Raw genomic sequence first — 16,436 nt, 5'->3', positions numbered from 1 at the left:
GATTAAATTACATTAAGGTGATTGATTGACATATGAGCTTTATGTTGAATATCACAGTACCTAATGGGAAAGAAAATTTATCTCTTATAAGAAGTGTCCTTGAAACTTGACAGATATATAATATGGGTTTTTATATTCACTTTAAAAAAATTACATGAAAATATAAAAATAAAATAGTTGTGTATTTAAAATGTATCAACTTTTTTTGATTTAACTTAAAATTGCTTTAATAGAAGAAAATAAGTATGAATTTCATAATTATTAGTTAAAGTGTCCATATGAGACTTTAGCAAACGTACGATAATATTAAAAGAAGAAAATAATATAACTCATACTTTTAAAAACATAAATTTTTTAGCGATATTATTTGTTACGTATTTTTCATGCACATATTATTTAGTATATTTTTGTTGTATACTTCAAAACATTTAACTCGTACTGTAGTAAGTATAATATATATTTTCTTAACAAATCTCTAAGAGTGATTAATTAGTAATACCTAAAAAGACAACAATAGTATATGAAGGTCCGTTTCATCAATTGTATTTTTACTAAACCCTGGCTCTCGCCCTTGGGTGTCGCAATCCACGATTGGCAGTCGTCATTACAATGTGTGACCTCATGCTCATTTCAACTTTAAAAACTATATGAAATAAAGACTACAACAGACTGCTACATAAACAAGAAATTCGACTGATTCGCGTCTGTGTTTCAAATAATTCAATAGTTTTATTTTTTCAGGGTATTATTTTTTCAGCTTTACGCTGTATCCCGCACTTATCTGGGTAGGCAGCGGGAACTTAGAGTTACGACACTCCGTTTCCCACTTACCGCCGAATTTTCGAGACATTGCGAACTCAATATCATGCTTTTAAAAAAGATGAAGAAATTAAAATATTAATAAATAATAATCCATTCCATCCATGACCTGCATCTATAATTAAGTGGACTGCACATAAAAAATATGCTATAATTTTTAGTTGCAGCACGTTTTGAATTTGTCAGGTGTAATTTCTTAACAATATTAATTAATTATCTTCAGATATATTCTATTCTCTATCGAGATACTATTTTCTTAACCATTCCCTCAGGCTACTTAGTTTTTATGTGCAATAAAACAAAATGTTGTCGAAGTTGAACATCGTTAAAACATGCTCTAAACACAAATTAAAATATTCGAAAACTGCACGAGAATTAATGTTATAAATCTAAAAATAGGATGGACTAGTCAGACCGACCACGGGCAGGTATAAAAATGAATAAATATGTATTTTTCATGACCTACAAATGACCATATGAGATATTAATATTTTTATTTATTTCTATAGATAAAACCAAATAGTTAATTAACTACTACTAATAATAGTTTACTAACTACTAATTTCAATCAATTGAATTTTATCTATAAACTAGTACTTAAATTAATATAATTAAATTAACATGGAAAAAGTTAATAAAATTTATTTAACGCTATAATTTTTTCTTGATAGTAAACTAAATATTTAATCAGCTATACACGCAAATATAGATTAATGAAATCAAAGCATTTAAATCGGTTAAGCTCTTTCTGAGATAAGCGTACCCAACCGCACAGACAAACCGACTAAAATAAATTATTGTTTTTAGTCTTATTACTTTGATAAAGCCCCCAACTTTTTAATATATCTTTCATGTATGTGTAAAGCAGCGATAAGTTATATTTTTATTATATGGATCATCCATATATTATCCACATCCATATGTTGTATTATGTATAATTGTAAATATAGAAATCGTCCAACAAATTTTGTATTGAATAATGGAAACGACTACGAATGAATCGATTCCATTATTATTATACAGGTGTCCCAGGAGTCAACGATAAAACGAAACCAGGTGATAGACCAAGTCATGACAGTTATGAGAAAAATATAAATATATATATAAATATAAAAAAAATGTACTACACTGTTTTTGCAAGTAACTTTAAAAGTTGGCGCATTTAATCTGGATTCCGAAATGGTACGACACTTGCTGGATTACTTTTTTGTTGAAGAGAGAAAAATCGAAATACACGATAATCGGGATGACGTTCAGCTTTTTGATATCTTTTCCTATACATTCTAGCTGCAGCATTTGCGTTACATGAATAAAATGCATATTGGCAATGTGTCCAAGACCGAGTATATAGCCTGCGAGAGCCCGGACTCGAGCACTGTCCTTATAAGTCCTGGGCCATCCCCTAAATTGGAAAAGTTCAGGTACCTTGGATCCGTCATGCACGAGTCTGGAGGCATCAATCACGACCTCCTAGGCCGGATAAGAGTTTGAACGGTATCCTGCGATCACAGATCACACCAGTGACCTCCCGCCACTTAGCCCAGGCAACGCTTATCCGACTTAGGGGCTGGCCCAGGACTTATAAGGATAGTGCTCGAGTCCGGGCTCTCGCAGGCCATATACGTGGTCTTTGACACATTGCCAATATGCATTTCATTCATGGAGAGTGAAGATAAGAAACCAAAACGCTGAACGTCATCCCGATTATCGTGTATTTCGATTTTTCTCTCTTCAACAAAGAAGTAATCCAGCAAGTGTCGTACCATTTCGGAATTCAGATTAAATGCGCCAACTTTTAAAGTTACTTGCAAAAACAGTGTAGTACATTTTTTTTTATAGTACAATCGGTTAAAGTTGGGTGTAGTAAATATTTTGAATTTAATGTTTGGCAAAAACACCACATTTTATTGAAAACTGATGCAGGTATATTTCAATCTTAAACTGTAATTCATAGAAGGAGTACTCATGATTGCATTACAGAAAAAAGAATGAAGAAAGAGTAATATTTGTAGTCCTGGGACTTGAAAAACCATCACAGGGTGTCGGTTTTTCCGATATTTTTTTTAATCAATATAATATGAAAAATACTTGACAATTTTTTTTTTATATATTTTTCTCATAACTGTCACGACTTGGTCTATCACCTGGTTTCGTTTTATCGTTGACTCCTGGGACATCCTGTATATACAATTTTTTTTTTACATCCAGGAATGATGAAATATATGTTTGAAGTACAAGTGTGACCATAAGGAAAACTGTCTTCGTTCAATATTAACAACGAACGTCCGGTGAAAATGACCCTGACTCGGGGAGACTGTAATTTTCTATTTACGACCCATAAAGGCTTTCATTTCTAGCCACTTGCTATTGGAAAAGCGTTCCTATACCGACTGTTTGGTGTAATCTATCGTCATAGAGCGTATAAGCAATAGACGACAATATTCTCAGGCTTGGCTTTACTTCAACTTCTCAATTATACATACGGCCGTGTTTTATATAGTGATGTTGGCATACTACAAACTAAAATAATTTCATTTTTTAAATATATATATGTATGTTTTATTTGTAAAACTACTCAAGATATTGATAGTACCATTAAAGTAACAAACCTTGAGCAGTACATGAACAAGTTTCCTTTTTTAAGCTATTTTTTTTTTAAATTATTATCATCATCATCAGCCTATCGTCGTCCACTGCTGGTCATAGGCCTCTCCAATGGCACGCCACTGAGTTCGATCTTCAGCTCTTCGCATCCAGCCGTTGCCCGCCACTTTGCAAATATCACCCTATCTAGCTGGAGGACGTCCTACATTACATATTAATATTAGTATTTTTTAATACATAAGAATTATCCCGTGCAATTAAACGTGCAAATAAATTAAGCTTGCTTGGTGTATTTTGCTTAATAATAAAGAACTCGGATTTATTAAATACTAGTGGACCCGAACGCGGCTATGCCCGCTTGAACTATACGAATATTTTAAATATATTTATGAAATAATTTTCAGTTTTCAATAGAGAGATGCGTTAAGCAAACTCATTTTGGGTGAAATTTTCTAACAACAAACTTTGGAAATCGTTGCTTAGCAACGGTCGCATAGCGACGGTTGTTATTAACATGGCGGAATAAATTGCGCATGCAATTGACATCAAATTAATAAGTATTTTAATATATTGGTATATATCGAAAATATTACAAATATGAGAAAAAAAAGTATCCTATGTTCATCCCGAGACCCTCAATTACCCTTATCACAATTAAATTAGCGGTTTGGGCCTGATTGCGTAAAAGACAGACAGACAGACAGACAGAGTTACTTTCGAATTTATAATATAGGTATGGATGAAGTCTTAACTAAAAACCAGGATTACCTATTTAATTGCCGTAGCTAAAGTTATTCTCAAATCTCGACCGAAATCAAAGTACATGAAGCGAAACCACCTCATCTCATATAAGAAAGCTGCTCCGCGCGTACGTGACTCATATTAATTTAGGTAAGTTTTAATTAGCGGCCCAAATTCAAACCTACTTACAACTAAGTTAATTAACTAACTCGAAGAACTAACCTTCCCAGGGTGGAACAAGACCGTGGCCAAATTATTATAATCTACAACTGTTCTGCGCTTTAATCTACAAGTTTCAAACTTTCAACATTCTTACTACAAGATGGTAAATATTTTCTCTTGTTTTCAAATTAAATCCTTTTCATTGTTTAAAATTTAATTTGTGAATATATAAAGAAAAGTTTTGTGGACGTTTAAATTCCATAGCTGGCTTTCAATTACCTTATAATTTCATTTTGTTTAACGTATAATGTATCTACATAAAATTTGTTTTCATTGATTACTCTATAAGAGACAGCAGGGCGGACAGGAAACGGGACGGCTGTGGGTTCGATTCCCACTCGCTGTGATGAAATATTTGATATTTATATCCCACTCGAGGAATACAATATTTGATATCTTCATTTCTTTACAGGCGCACACAGGCAAAAGGATCCTGAGAACCTAGTATTAAGATATTTCGTTTCCAATATGACAATGAATTACCATTGCGCTTGGCCTCATTATCAGAGCAAAAAAATTAAAATATTATATTTCCTCTAGTGGGAATTGAAACCACCAACTTTCGCGTTTAGTCACATGTTTGGTGCCACAGCGCCACGACATGGTTTCTGTAATGTATGTAGACGTTCTTGCAAAGAAAGACAATGAATACTCATCATCATCATCATCAACAACAGCTATCTTATGTCCACTGCTGGACATAGGCCTTCCCCAATTCTCACCACCACACTCGATCCTCAGCTCTTCGGACCCATCTGCTTCCCGCCAACCTCTTTATGTCGTCGGCCCATCTAGCAGGGGGTCGTCCCACCGGTCGTTTTGTACGGCATCTCCACTCTAAGACACGTCTGCCCCAGCGGCCGTCAGCTCTACGACAAATATGCCCCGCCCATTGCACTTCAGCTTACCAATTCTTTGCTTTTGAATACTCAACACAATATAAATGACTTCATAAAATTAATTAAAAAGGGAAGGACCCAACAGCCTTCAGATAACAGCACAATTACCTATTTATCGAAATCCAATTAAGTACTTTCGACGAGCTACCGCATTCGATTAATAAAAGAATCGCTACGAAGTTGGACAGTTTGGCAGTTGTCGGACTCGGTAATGATTGCTCTTAATAAATTTCACTTCGGCTTTATTGATCTCAGGAACTTGGATCTCAAGAGTTGGAACCCCCATCGGAAGGTTAAACAAACCCCAATATAATTTTCCCATGAAACAATATTAGTGTGTATTAATGTCTATGGTATCTATGTATGTTTTTTCAGCTTTACGGTGCAGAGTAAGCAGAGGTAACTTAGAGATGAAACACTCCGTTATACAATTTCTGCTGAAGCTTTAAGGCATTGGGTGTTGAATGTGGGAACTAAACGAGCTTTGCTCTTGCCTTTTTTACCAGAGCAAAGAAATGAAAAACGTAAAAAATATAAATAGAATAAAGTAATCACTATAGATATTAAATTATCGATTTTAAAGTTATTATTCTGGATGATTGCACCATAAGCTTTCAGAATATTCTGATGAGTATATTTTCTGGTGACTGCCATTATTTTTTAAATTATTAAAATATTACCTTAATTGTTAATTATAATATATTACGTATTAAAACAAATATTGAAATTGGACTGTAAGAATATTCAAATGCAAAACGATACAAGAACTGTAAGAATAAATTATTATAAATTATACTTAATTAAAGTACCTATATTTATAATATCAAGTAAATTTAAATCCCTAAAAACCAACACTAAATCGCTAATTAATATTGAATGGTCAATCAAATATTTGTTGAGAACACAGTTCGGCGAACAAGACTTATTAAAATCTCTAACTTAATTTACAAGACCGCTAAGTAAAAATATTCTTCAAGAGTTTTGGAATATTTCTCTTCATATTAAATTACCTAAACGGATAAGCTTTATAGAAGATTCTTCATCTTTAAAAATAATTTTGTAATTGTAAATTATATATATTTAACATTACATAATGGCAAATAACAGTTGCTCAATTGTAATTGTGTAAACAGTATCTATATGATTCACGCCCTATCCTGATTGAACACTAGGCTCTGCCTATTCTACATAGGCAGAGGGAGCCTAGTGTTTAGTCACTCCGCCCCCCACTTTCTACTAAATTTTACAGACATGCGTGTTGGCTTCCGGAACCTAAAATATGATTATTTTTTGGGTTATACAGTGTTTGACAGATAACAAATATGGAGGTATAACTTTAAGTAATTGGATTCATAAAAGCATCCCTAACGAAATAAGCATGAACTTAGTCTGTTATATGGTATTTGTATCATATAATTAATGCTGGTGATTGATAAACCAATTACAAACCTGTATGGAAACTAGAGGGAATGGGAAAGGAAGGGAATGCCCTGGGAATCCGCTGGATTCAAAGGGCGCACGACCGGTCGGAGTGGCGAGAATTAGGGGAGGCCTATGTCCAACAGTGGACGTTGAAAGGCTAATGGATGGATGGATGGAAACTAGAATAATATTCACTGTTATCAGTGTTCAAATCTTGTTTTTAAAAAAAGGAATAATGAGATTATCTACATCGCCAAGCTTGACAGCTCAGCGATTTGATAAAATGTGAAAAAAGATCTAATAGCGAGAAAATTCGATTCGATAGTAACTGGCGTTCAGGAGAAGTGGTGCGAAATTTGTTTACTGCAAATCGATTATTAGGTCTTTTTTTTTATTTTCTTGAAATTCATTTTGACATTGTTTGTAAAAGTAATAGGTTTGTGATTGCGTTTATTATAAACTATGAACAATTTATAAATATTAACACATAAGGAAAATATAAGGAGGAAACTAAATTCCAATATTTAATTTAAACATATAAGTACCTAAAATTAACGATTAATTAATTACAATAAAAACGTACATACATTCAAACAAGAAATCATTACATCCCTATAAACTATATACCTATCTTTAATTCCGTAAACCCAGTCCGCTCGACGGCCGCAAGCCGAGGTTCGAGTACCGCAGGGGGCGCCTTACAGTCGTCGACTTCCTCACAGGCAGCCACTTAGTGCTTGGATTTCTTCAGGGACAGAGTACCCTCTTCCCTACCCAACCGATGTCGCTGTAAAAGCCAATAGGGCTGACACTATTAACCTCATGTTCGAAAAAAAAAAGAAATCTTTAATTCCAAATATTAAATAGATACATTTAGCAAAAAAAAAAACTTAAAGAAAATTTATATAAATATTGACACTGTTTGGATTAATAAGATTGTCAACGGCAGTAAATACTTTCAGTATTCGTAAGTCGTAAATATATTGTAGTTTTTATATAACCAAATATATTTTTACTTAATAGAAAATTTATTGAAAAACAACTTGTTATTTTCAAAATTGTATTTAAAGAATAATATAAAGTCTAAAAAAATAACAATTGTGCCTTCATAAACATTTAAATATTCAAGATATGGCCGTAGTTAGAACGTGGGTAGACTATAATCGTTTCATGAATGAATAACAGATAAATAATATTTGAAAAAGAGAAAAACTTTACCTTTAAGTTTTAAAGGATGCCAATGATGAATGGCCTGTACGTGTGAAAGAGTGATTTTAAAAATATTACACACATAATCATTTCACCTTTTTAACCATTTTTATTTTATTTGATTTTTTCTACTAATATAATCCCTGGCGAAAATAATTTTATTATTATTTTTTTCTAATTTTGTAAAATATTTTTAATACAAAATATAGTGGACGGTGTCGATTTAATCGTATAAAAATATAATAAAAAGGATACCAGTTATCATTAGTGTTGTTTTCAGCTTTACGCTGTATGCCTATAGCAGGCAGGCAAAAGGAACCTGATGTTAAAACACTCCGTTCCCCACCTTCCACCGAATTTTCGAGGCATTGCCTGTTGAGACGCGGAAAACATTTTTAAAGAATAAAGTTATTATAATATCTAATATCTACGAGTATATATTAGGCCAGTCCATTGGCCATTAGGGAACAAAGTGTGACGGTAAAACCGACTGGTGGGTTCGATCCCAACTTGAGAAAATGAAATATTATTTATTTAAATTTATATTTCCATATTCACTCTTCTGTGGAGGCAAAAACCCGGCGTTGAGTTTCGCCACTCAACACTTGTGTCTTAACACTAGGTTCTCTCTGTCTACCCTGCTGTATGCGGGATACATCGTGAAGCTGATTTATTTATTTTAACTATACAGAGTGGAATTGTTAGCGTTTTAACTACAGTATAAGAGCCTAATATAATTCAGAAAAAAATAATTCCCAAAAACGAAAAAGTTATTTTTCAAACAAAATAAATAATAAAATTATTGTTTTAAAATAAAACGCCATTTGTAAAGTATAATATAAGCACGCACACACTTACCTGTCAAAGCGGCAACGTCGCACACGTATGTGTGAGTCACACGAAATACAGGTATGGATAAAAATCGTGAAATGAAAAAAAAATCCTACATCCAAACTGTTGAGGTACCTTGATTAATTTCTTTAGTTTTGGGTTTGAAGTATTTTGCCCTATATGCAGTTTCAGTAAAAGGAGCGCTGCCTCTTCCACCCTGTATATTAAACACATCAGCGCCATCTTTCCCCTATCTGTCTAACAGTCACGTCTTCCCGCTCGAATAGACGCCGTAGGTGAAGGGAGTAATTAAGGGCGGCAATACCAGGAGAGCAGGACTAGTGAGGGAATGCAGCGTCGGTATTCCGATATTGCGCGATCCCAATCGTTCAAGTGATACGGAATATTCGGCATAGCTCTCGCATCATTGCCTTCGCGTATTTTCCTTGCCAATTCATTAATAATTCATTAAACTGTTTTATATTTAATTTTGTATCAAATATAAATAATTTTTAATTATAATATAATAATATTACAAACAAAAGCATTCAATATTGTGTGATAGCCATCTCAATGGCAACCTGTCGCGTACGAACATGAATAATTAAATATAAATTAATAAATATTTCTGCATATAAAATGTAAAAACCAATTAAATATTCAATTTGTTCTCATGTTCAATGTTAATTCGGGAAGCGTTTTGCGAGTTAAGTCGTCTTGACGTCAAAGAGGACATTGCTAAAAATATACCTACGTAACATAAGTACCTAACTGAAGTAATTTCCCAAATAATAAAAAAAATCTATATCTATGAAAACCTAGTCTTTTGTAGTTTTGGTAAATGCGTACATTTCAAAGGACATTTTTAACAAGAAATAATAATAATAAAAAAGTTTAAAAAAAATTTTAAGTTAAACGGTTTTATATTGCAGATAAATGTACTAAAAAATAAAAAATAAGTTCATGGAAATTATGATTACTAAAATAAAATCGTGGGGACACTTTCTACTTACCACTAGGTGGGTGAAGTCTCATGCCATGTCTTTCGATTGTAGATATTGGACGTGCCCCACGATTTTATTTTAGTAATCATAATTTCCATGAACTTATTTTTTATTTTTTAGTACATTTATCTGCAATATAAAACCGTTTAACTTAAAAATTTTTTTAAACTTTTTTATTTTTAAGTTTTTAGTTTTTATTTCTCCTACTATTCAATTCGTTGAGTGCCTCATTATTGCAAGATTAATGGAGAATGTTACGATCGACCCCCCAGAGGTCCAATAGAAGAGCAAGGCTATGTACAACAAGATGTGCCTGAATCTTGAGGGGAAAACGCTAACGACATATCATTTTTATCCACCTAGTGCCATACAGTTCTCGGCGCGCTTTTACCTTTTACCTTGGGTGGTGTACCCCTAGCGACGTCTCATTTTTAGGCACCCTATAGCCACACAGTCCTCGACAGGATACCAGATCTTGACTTAGGTGGGAGATTCATATTGTAATTGTGTATAGTATACTGTATTATACTTACCAAGCCCTTTATTTTGATACCCATATTGATGGGATTGAAAACTACATTATCCGCCATTTTGTAGCAGTGGCCATCTTTGATTTTGATTTTGTATAGTGCCCTGAATTCTACTTGACAAGCCCTTTCATTTGATACCCATATTGATGGGATCGAAAAAAACTAACTTGTCCGCCATCTTGTAGCGGCGGCCATCTTGGATTTTGATTTTGTGTAGTCCACTGAATTCTACTTGACAAGCCCTTTCATTTGATACCCGTATTGATAGGATTGAAAAAAACTAACTTGTCCGCCATCTTGTAGTGTCGGCCATCTTGGATTTTGATTTTGTATAGTCCACTGAATTCTAATTGACAAGCCCTTTCATTTGATATTGATGGGATTGAAAAAAACTAAGTTGTCCGCCATCTTGTAGCGGCGGCCATCTTGGATTCACAAAAATATTGAATATGGATAATTGTATTGTCACCAGAATCAAAGGCGTATACCAAATTTCAGATCAATCGGTTAACGGGAAGAGGGTTAAATTTCAATTACTAAATTTGACCCAAACAAACAAACAAACGGGGTGAGCTAAAAAAAAAACCGTTTAAATAGGTAGATACTAATGTGATAGATTCAATATAAAATGTTTTTAAATTTAAAAACGTCGGTATACTAATACGATATTGTTTTGGTTTACCATAATATGAAAAGCAGTTAAGTCTTTCGAGTAATTATATATAACTTACGAATTTACAAACTAAAATTTTACGAAAAAAAGATTTCTCACAGCACGTGGAATAACCTGGCGAAAGGCGGGACTATATCTGCAGCTATCGGGACATTTAATTTTTGGGCTAAAAATCGGAACACCTGGAAACGCTGATACTAAAAGACTTCATAACAGATTTACAGCTTGCCTTAGAAGAAAAATATATAGAATGTTGCTATTCTAATTAATTAACATAAGCTGATTAAATGGACACTATTATATAATTAAAAATAAAATAATTTTTAACAAAAAAAACCGACTTCTAACAACGAATTAAAAAGTGAAAAATAATTATACAAAGATTTTATAATTTTGAAGTCGGTGTTAAGTAGAACAAACAGGCTTAGTAATTAGATATTGTAGTAAAGGTGTCGTAGCATTAGCTTGACACCGACTTCAAAATGATAAAATCTTTGTATAATTATTTTTCACTTTTTAATTCGTTGTTAGAAGTCGGTTTTTTTTGTTAAAAAATATTTTATTTCACGATTTTAAGTGATGGGTATCTTAAAATGATGGTTCTTAAACGAGTGGTGATGGTGGTGGTAGTGGTTGTCAACGAGTGGTTGTGGTTGTCCTATGTAAAAGTTCATTTAATTAGGTATTATTTTTGTGCAAAGTTACATTTTGATATATTGACAAGAACATACATAAAAAGTATTCGGGCGAATTGAGAATCTCCCGTTTTTGAAGTTGGTTGAACATGAGGATATCCTCTTTTTTGAGGTTGGTTGAAAAGAAATGCAACGATCAGGAATTTCACTTCTGACATCAATTTAAAAAGTTTTTGCTTGTAACTATTACAATATAATCAATTTTTTCACCAAAAAAAAAACAAACTTTCTCAATTTTCACCGGATGCCATAATCGGAACCTAACCAAACTTTCACCAAATTATCCTTGAAGTGTATGTATACTTTCAAATAAAAAAAGGATCATCAAAATCGGTTCGCGCGACATTATGTTATTCGTCTATTTGTCGCGCACATACCTAATGCAAATTTAAGACTTATGTGATTTTCTCATGGATTGATGGACCATTGTCAGACATGGACCAAAAAAAAATGGGACCATTCGGGAAGCTTCACCTTTCAAACAAAAATTTTCAAAATCGGTTCACCCAGTCAAAAGTTATGAGGTAACAAACATAAAAAAAAAAAAAAATACAGTCGAATTGATAACCTCCTTTTCTTACAGAAGTCGGTTAATAACCTATATTAAGTAATTATATTATAAGACACATTTCAAGATTAAATATATCTATCTACGATGATCCCCAAAGTTTCCATTCAAGTCTTAGCAACACATCTCCGGGCGGAACATTGCGTTTGCGTTAATTAATTATTCAACTCGTTAATTGCGACACGAGCGAAATATATAGAAACAAACGATAATGTTTATCTGGAACATTTCTAAAGCCCGTATTATTTAGTAGTCATGTTGTGCTAAGCTAATATCTCTGAATAACAATGTAAAGAAACATTATGGATAATTGTATGACAAATTTCGACGTGTTTACTAGGGTGTGACTAAACGCGATGGTTGTGAGTTCGAATCCCACTTGAGGAAATGAAATATTTAAAATTTCCATTTCTTCGCTCTGGTGTCGAGGCAAAGCGCTGCGTTGTTTTACCACTCAACCCTCTATGCCTCCAGAATGCAGTGGAAAGTAGGGAGCAGAGTGTCATAACACTAGTCTGCTTCTGCCTGCTATATGCGAGATACAGCGTGAAGCTGGGAATCGAACGCACAACCGTCGCGTTACAGTCACACACCTTGTGCTCTGCGATACAATCAATTAATAAAGCTTTTTACTTCAAATATCAAAATTGAAATCAAAGATTGAAATCCAATTAATACTTTAGACAAGCTGCCTCATTAAATTAATAAAAGAATTGGACAGTTTGACAGTTGCCTACAATGATTGCTCTTAATAAATTTTCATTAGAACAAAATGTATATGTATGTATATAACAATTAGCTCAAGAGATTAATAGGCAAAGTTGAAAAATTATGTAAGTATTGTTTATTATAAACAACCAACATGACCTTGGTACGGGTTCTCTATAATAAAAAAAAAACAGTTTTTTTGTCAAATTCTGCACGGGATGGCACTAAACAGACCATTCGTACCACAATTACAATATTCACTAAGGAGAAAGAAAAGGATAAAAAAAAATCATAAAATTCTCTGTCAAAATTTAATGCAAAAAATAATAAGTTTATACTTTTTTTGCTAAATTTTTTGAACGTCAAATAATTTACCACCGGTTCACTAAAGTTAGCCTTAGACCTGTAAGAACTGATGCAACTATACTCTATATCCCATAACTTAATAGAGATCCTTAAGGTTCCTAATTCCCAATAACATGATTGTACATATTTAAATAAAACTAGATCACTAACCCATTCCATCTGGCAGGTGGTCGTTCCACCGGTCGTTTTGCCAGATGGACTGACGACATAAAGAGGTTGGCGGGAAGCGGATGGGTCCGAGGAGCTGAGGATCGAGTGTGGTGGCGAGAATTGGGGAAGGCCTATGTCCAGTAATGGACAAAAGATGGCTGCTGATGATGATGATGAACCCATTAAAATTTCATCCACCATTTTAAATAAATATCTTTTTTATTAAACAATCTTGTATAAAATGTCGGCTATTACTAACTTTTCGTTGCAGCTTATGCAGGATATTTTCCGGTTCAACGAGCGAGATAACGGAACATCGCTATGGGATAAAAAGAATAATTTGACGTTGCATTCGCCTTCTGAAGTTAAATAAGTTAGTGCTAGACAAACTATATAATGTTTCACCTTACATTTACGCGTTACTATTTTCCTACAGTTGGAAATGTACTATTTTTAACTATACTGTTGCTTAAACTTCTGTAATATATAAGTTTTACAAGTCAACAGAATCCTTAAACTGCTTAAAATCTAAATTTGTACTTGTAAAAGCTTATAACAGATTATATAAAATAACAACACGTCCTTTTAACTATTGCATTGTATTTTCTCATTTGAAATTAATAATAATTTTACATTTAATTAGGTTAAACTAGAAAAAACAATTTTAATTACAGTAAAAGCTACTTTGGATATAAAAAATCTATTATATAAAAAAATCTGCCGTAGATATATTAAAATTAAAAAATATAAATATATTGTAGGTTTAAATCTCCATTCAATACCGTACCTAAAAAAATACCGGCGTAATGTAAAAAAAAGCATTTATATACTTAATATTTTTTTATTTTTTTACATTTTTTCTTAATTATGTTATTTCTGTCACAATTGGGTAAATTAACTGTAAATAAAGTCCTCCTTACCAGTAAGGCGGCTTGCGAAGAAATATCTAGAAATTTACATTCAACATGAGCCTACAATTGAATACTTAATTGGTTTTTGTTGTTAATGAAGCTGAATGTACTAACTTGTGTTGAGATACAATTTGTGTTTTACTTAAACGTTTGTTAATATTTTAAACTTTAAAAAGCCCTTTTCATACATGTTTAGAAACTTTCATTATTCTCATACAAAATTTATGTCTAATGAATTTTTCAGAAAGAAAAAACTAATTTTAATAATATTTTGTCATAAGCTTGACTAACAATTTCATCGAAAATATAATATGTTTTAAGTTTAAAACCTATACCAATCTTCTTGAACAAAGTGCTTAGGTTTTGCCAGTTCTATAAATAAAATGGAAAAAAACATTTCGTGAACAAACACCTCCCGGGAGACTACAAATCAGTCCAGTGCCTTGTAATCAATACAAAAACCGATTCGTATAATTCTACAAAGAAAGTTATAGCAACGTTAGGAATAAATTTATTTGTATGCTACTACATCATTAATTGACTTTAAATAGCATATGTATGGAAAATAGTTAATACAAGAAAGTATTATTTATTATTGGATCCATTTAAAACTGGAGAAGCCGAAATTATTATAAAATTTCCAATTAGTTAAAAACGTATAGACCAATGCCTGACCCTGCCTTGAGGCCATACGTGGCGCATGGGCACAAAGTGTGAGTGTAAAATCGACTGGTTGTGGGCACGATTCCCACTCGAGGAAATGAAATAGGTATACATATATTTACATTAATATTTTTTGCTCTGATGTTAAGGCAAAGCGCAGTGTTGAGTTCCTCTACTCAACACGCAATACCTCCAGAACTCGGCGGAAAGTGGGAAACGGAGTATCTTAACACTAGGTTCCCTCTGCCAGCTAAGTGCAAGTTACAGCATGAAGCTGATTTTTTTTGTATAGACCAATAAAAGTTAAAAGTCAACCGTAAAAAGAATTTTCTTAAAATTAATTAACAAACAATACTTTAAATTACTAGGTAAATAAATTCACAATAATATCTCAATCATCAAACCATCTGCAATCCTAAACCAATAATCTAAACTAATACAAATGAAGCGTGGTGGTCGGATTATCGTCTAATCGGGGACGTTCAATCGTACTTCCCCTTATTTATCTTAGTTGGGCGCGGGCGTTAACAGGGAACCCTTCCGAATCACTCTGAATAAATCCACTTCATCAATCGTGGACCGCTACATTAATTTAGTGTAATGGGAAACAAATATTCAGGAACATCGTTTGTTTGTACTGCGCGCGTAATTGATAACCGACGACCTGTCCACCCTAGTTTGTTTAATGTGGTCAAGTGGCTTTTGGTGGAGCTTTAAAAGCTTTGTTATTCAAAAATATGATTAGTTTTTGTTTTATTTTGCGGAATGGTATATCTCTAGTGGATAATACATATCCGCACATAACAAGGTACGTAGACGGAACCTGGGCACCTAGTGTTCCCATAAACACGCTTCGTTTCTCCCCTTTCCGCTTTACACCGCGCTTTGCCTCGTCGTTGCTTTAAAATATTATATAAACAAATAGTTCCTAAGGTTAGCGCTTTCTAAGAAAACTAGAAAAAATTTTCAAATGTGAACGTCATTGTCACTTACAACTCCTAACTATAGACATTTGTGATTTACCGTACAACCTCTTTCGTGAGTTCTCCATTCAACGTGACACTGGCGAAGTGATTTTGTGCTCAACTGGCACGCTCAGAACGCCATATTAGAAAGAACAGAACAGAACAGACATTTGTGATATTTATATGAGTGGTATATTTTATTTTATATATTTTTTTTTAGTATTTTTAATACTCTGGTTACACATATAATGCTAGAAGTGCAAAATATACTTACGGTCTCTATAGATACAAAAGAGTTAGTTGCTCGTTTTCACCAAAATAAAGAGTAGTACAGTTCTAACATAAAACGCAGGAAGCATTCTTACCACAATTCCTCGTGTATAAAATTTGTACAAGAAAATTTAAATGTATACGAGTATTTATTTTTAAAATAAACATACGATTTTTTATGGGTAC

This window comes from Heliconius melpomene, chromosome 17 (assembly GCF_056956725.1).
Source record: "Heliconius melpomene rosina isolate 202511_hmr_F chromosome 17, ASM5695672v1, whole genome shotgun sequence".
NCBI classification, from domain to species: domain Eukaryota; kingdom Metazoa; phylum Arthropoda; class Insecta; order Lepidoptera; family Nymphalidae; genus Heliconius; species Heliconius melpomene.
The sequence above is the reverse complement of the archived record's forward strand: the minus strand, read 5'-3'. Positions refer to the sequence as shown.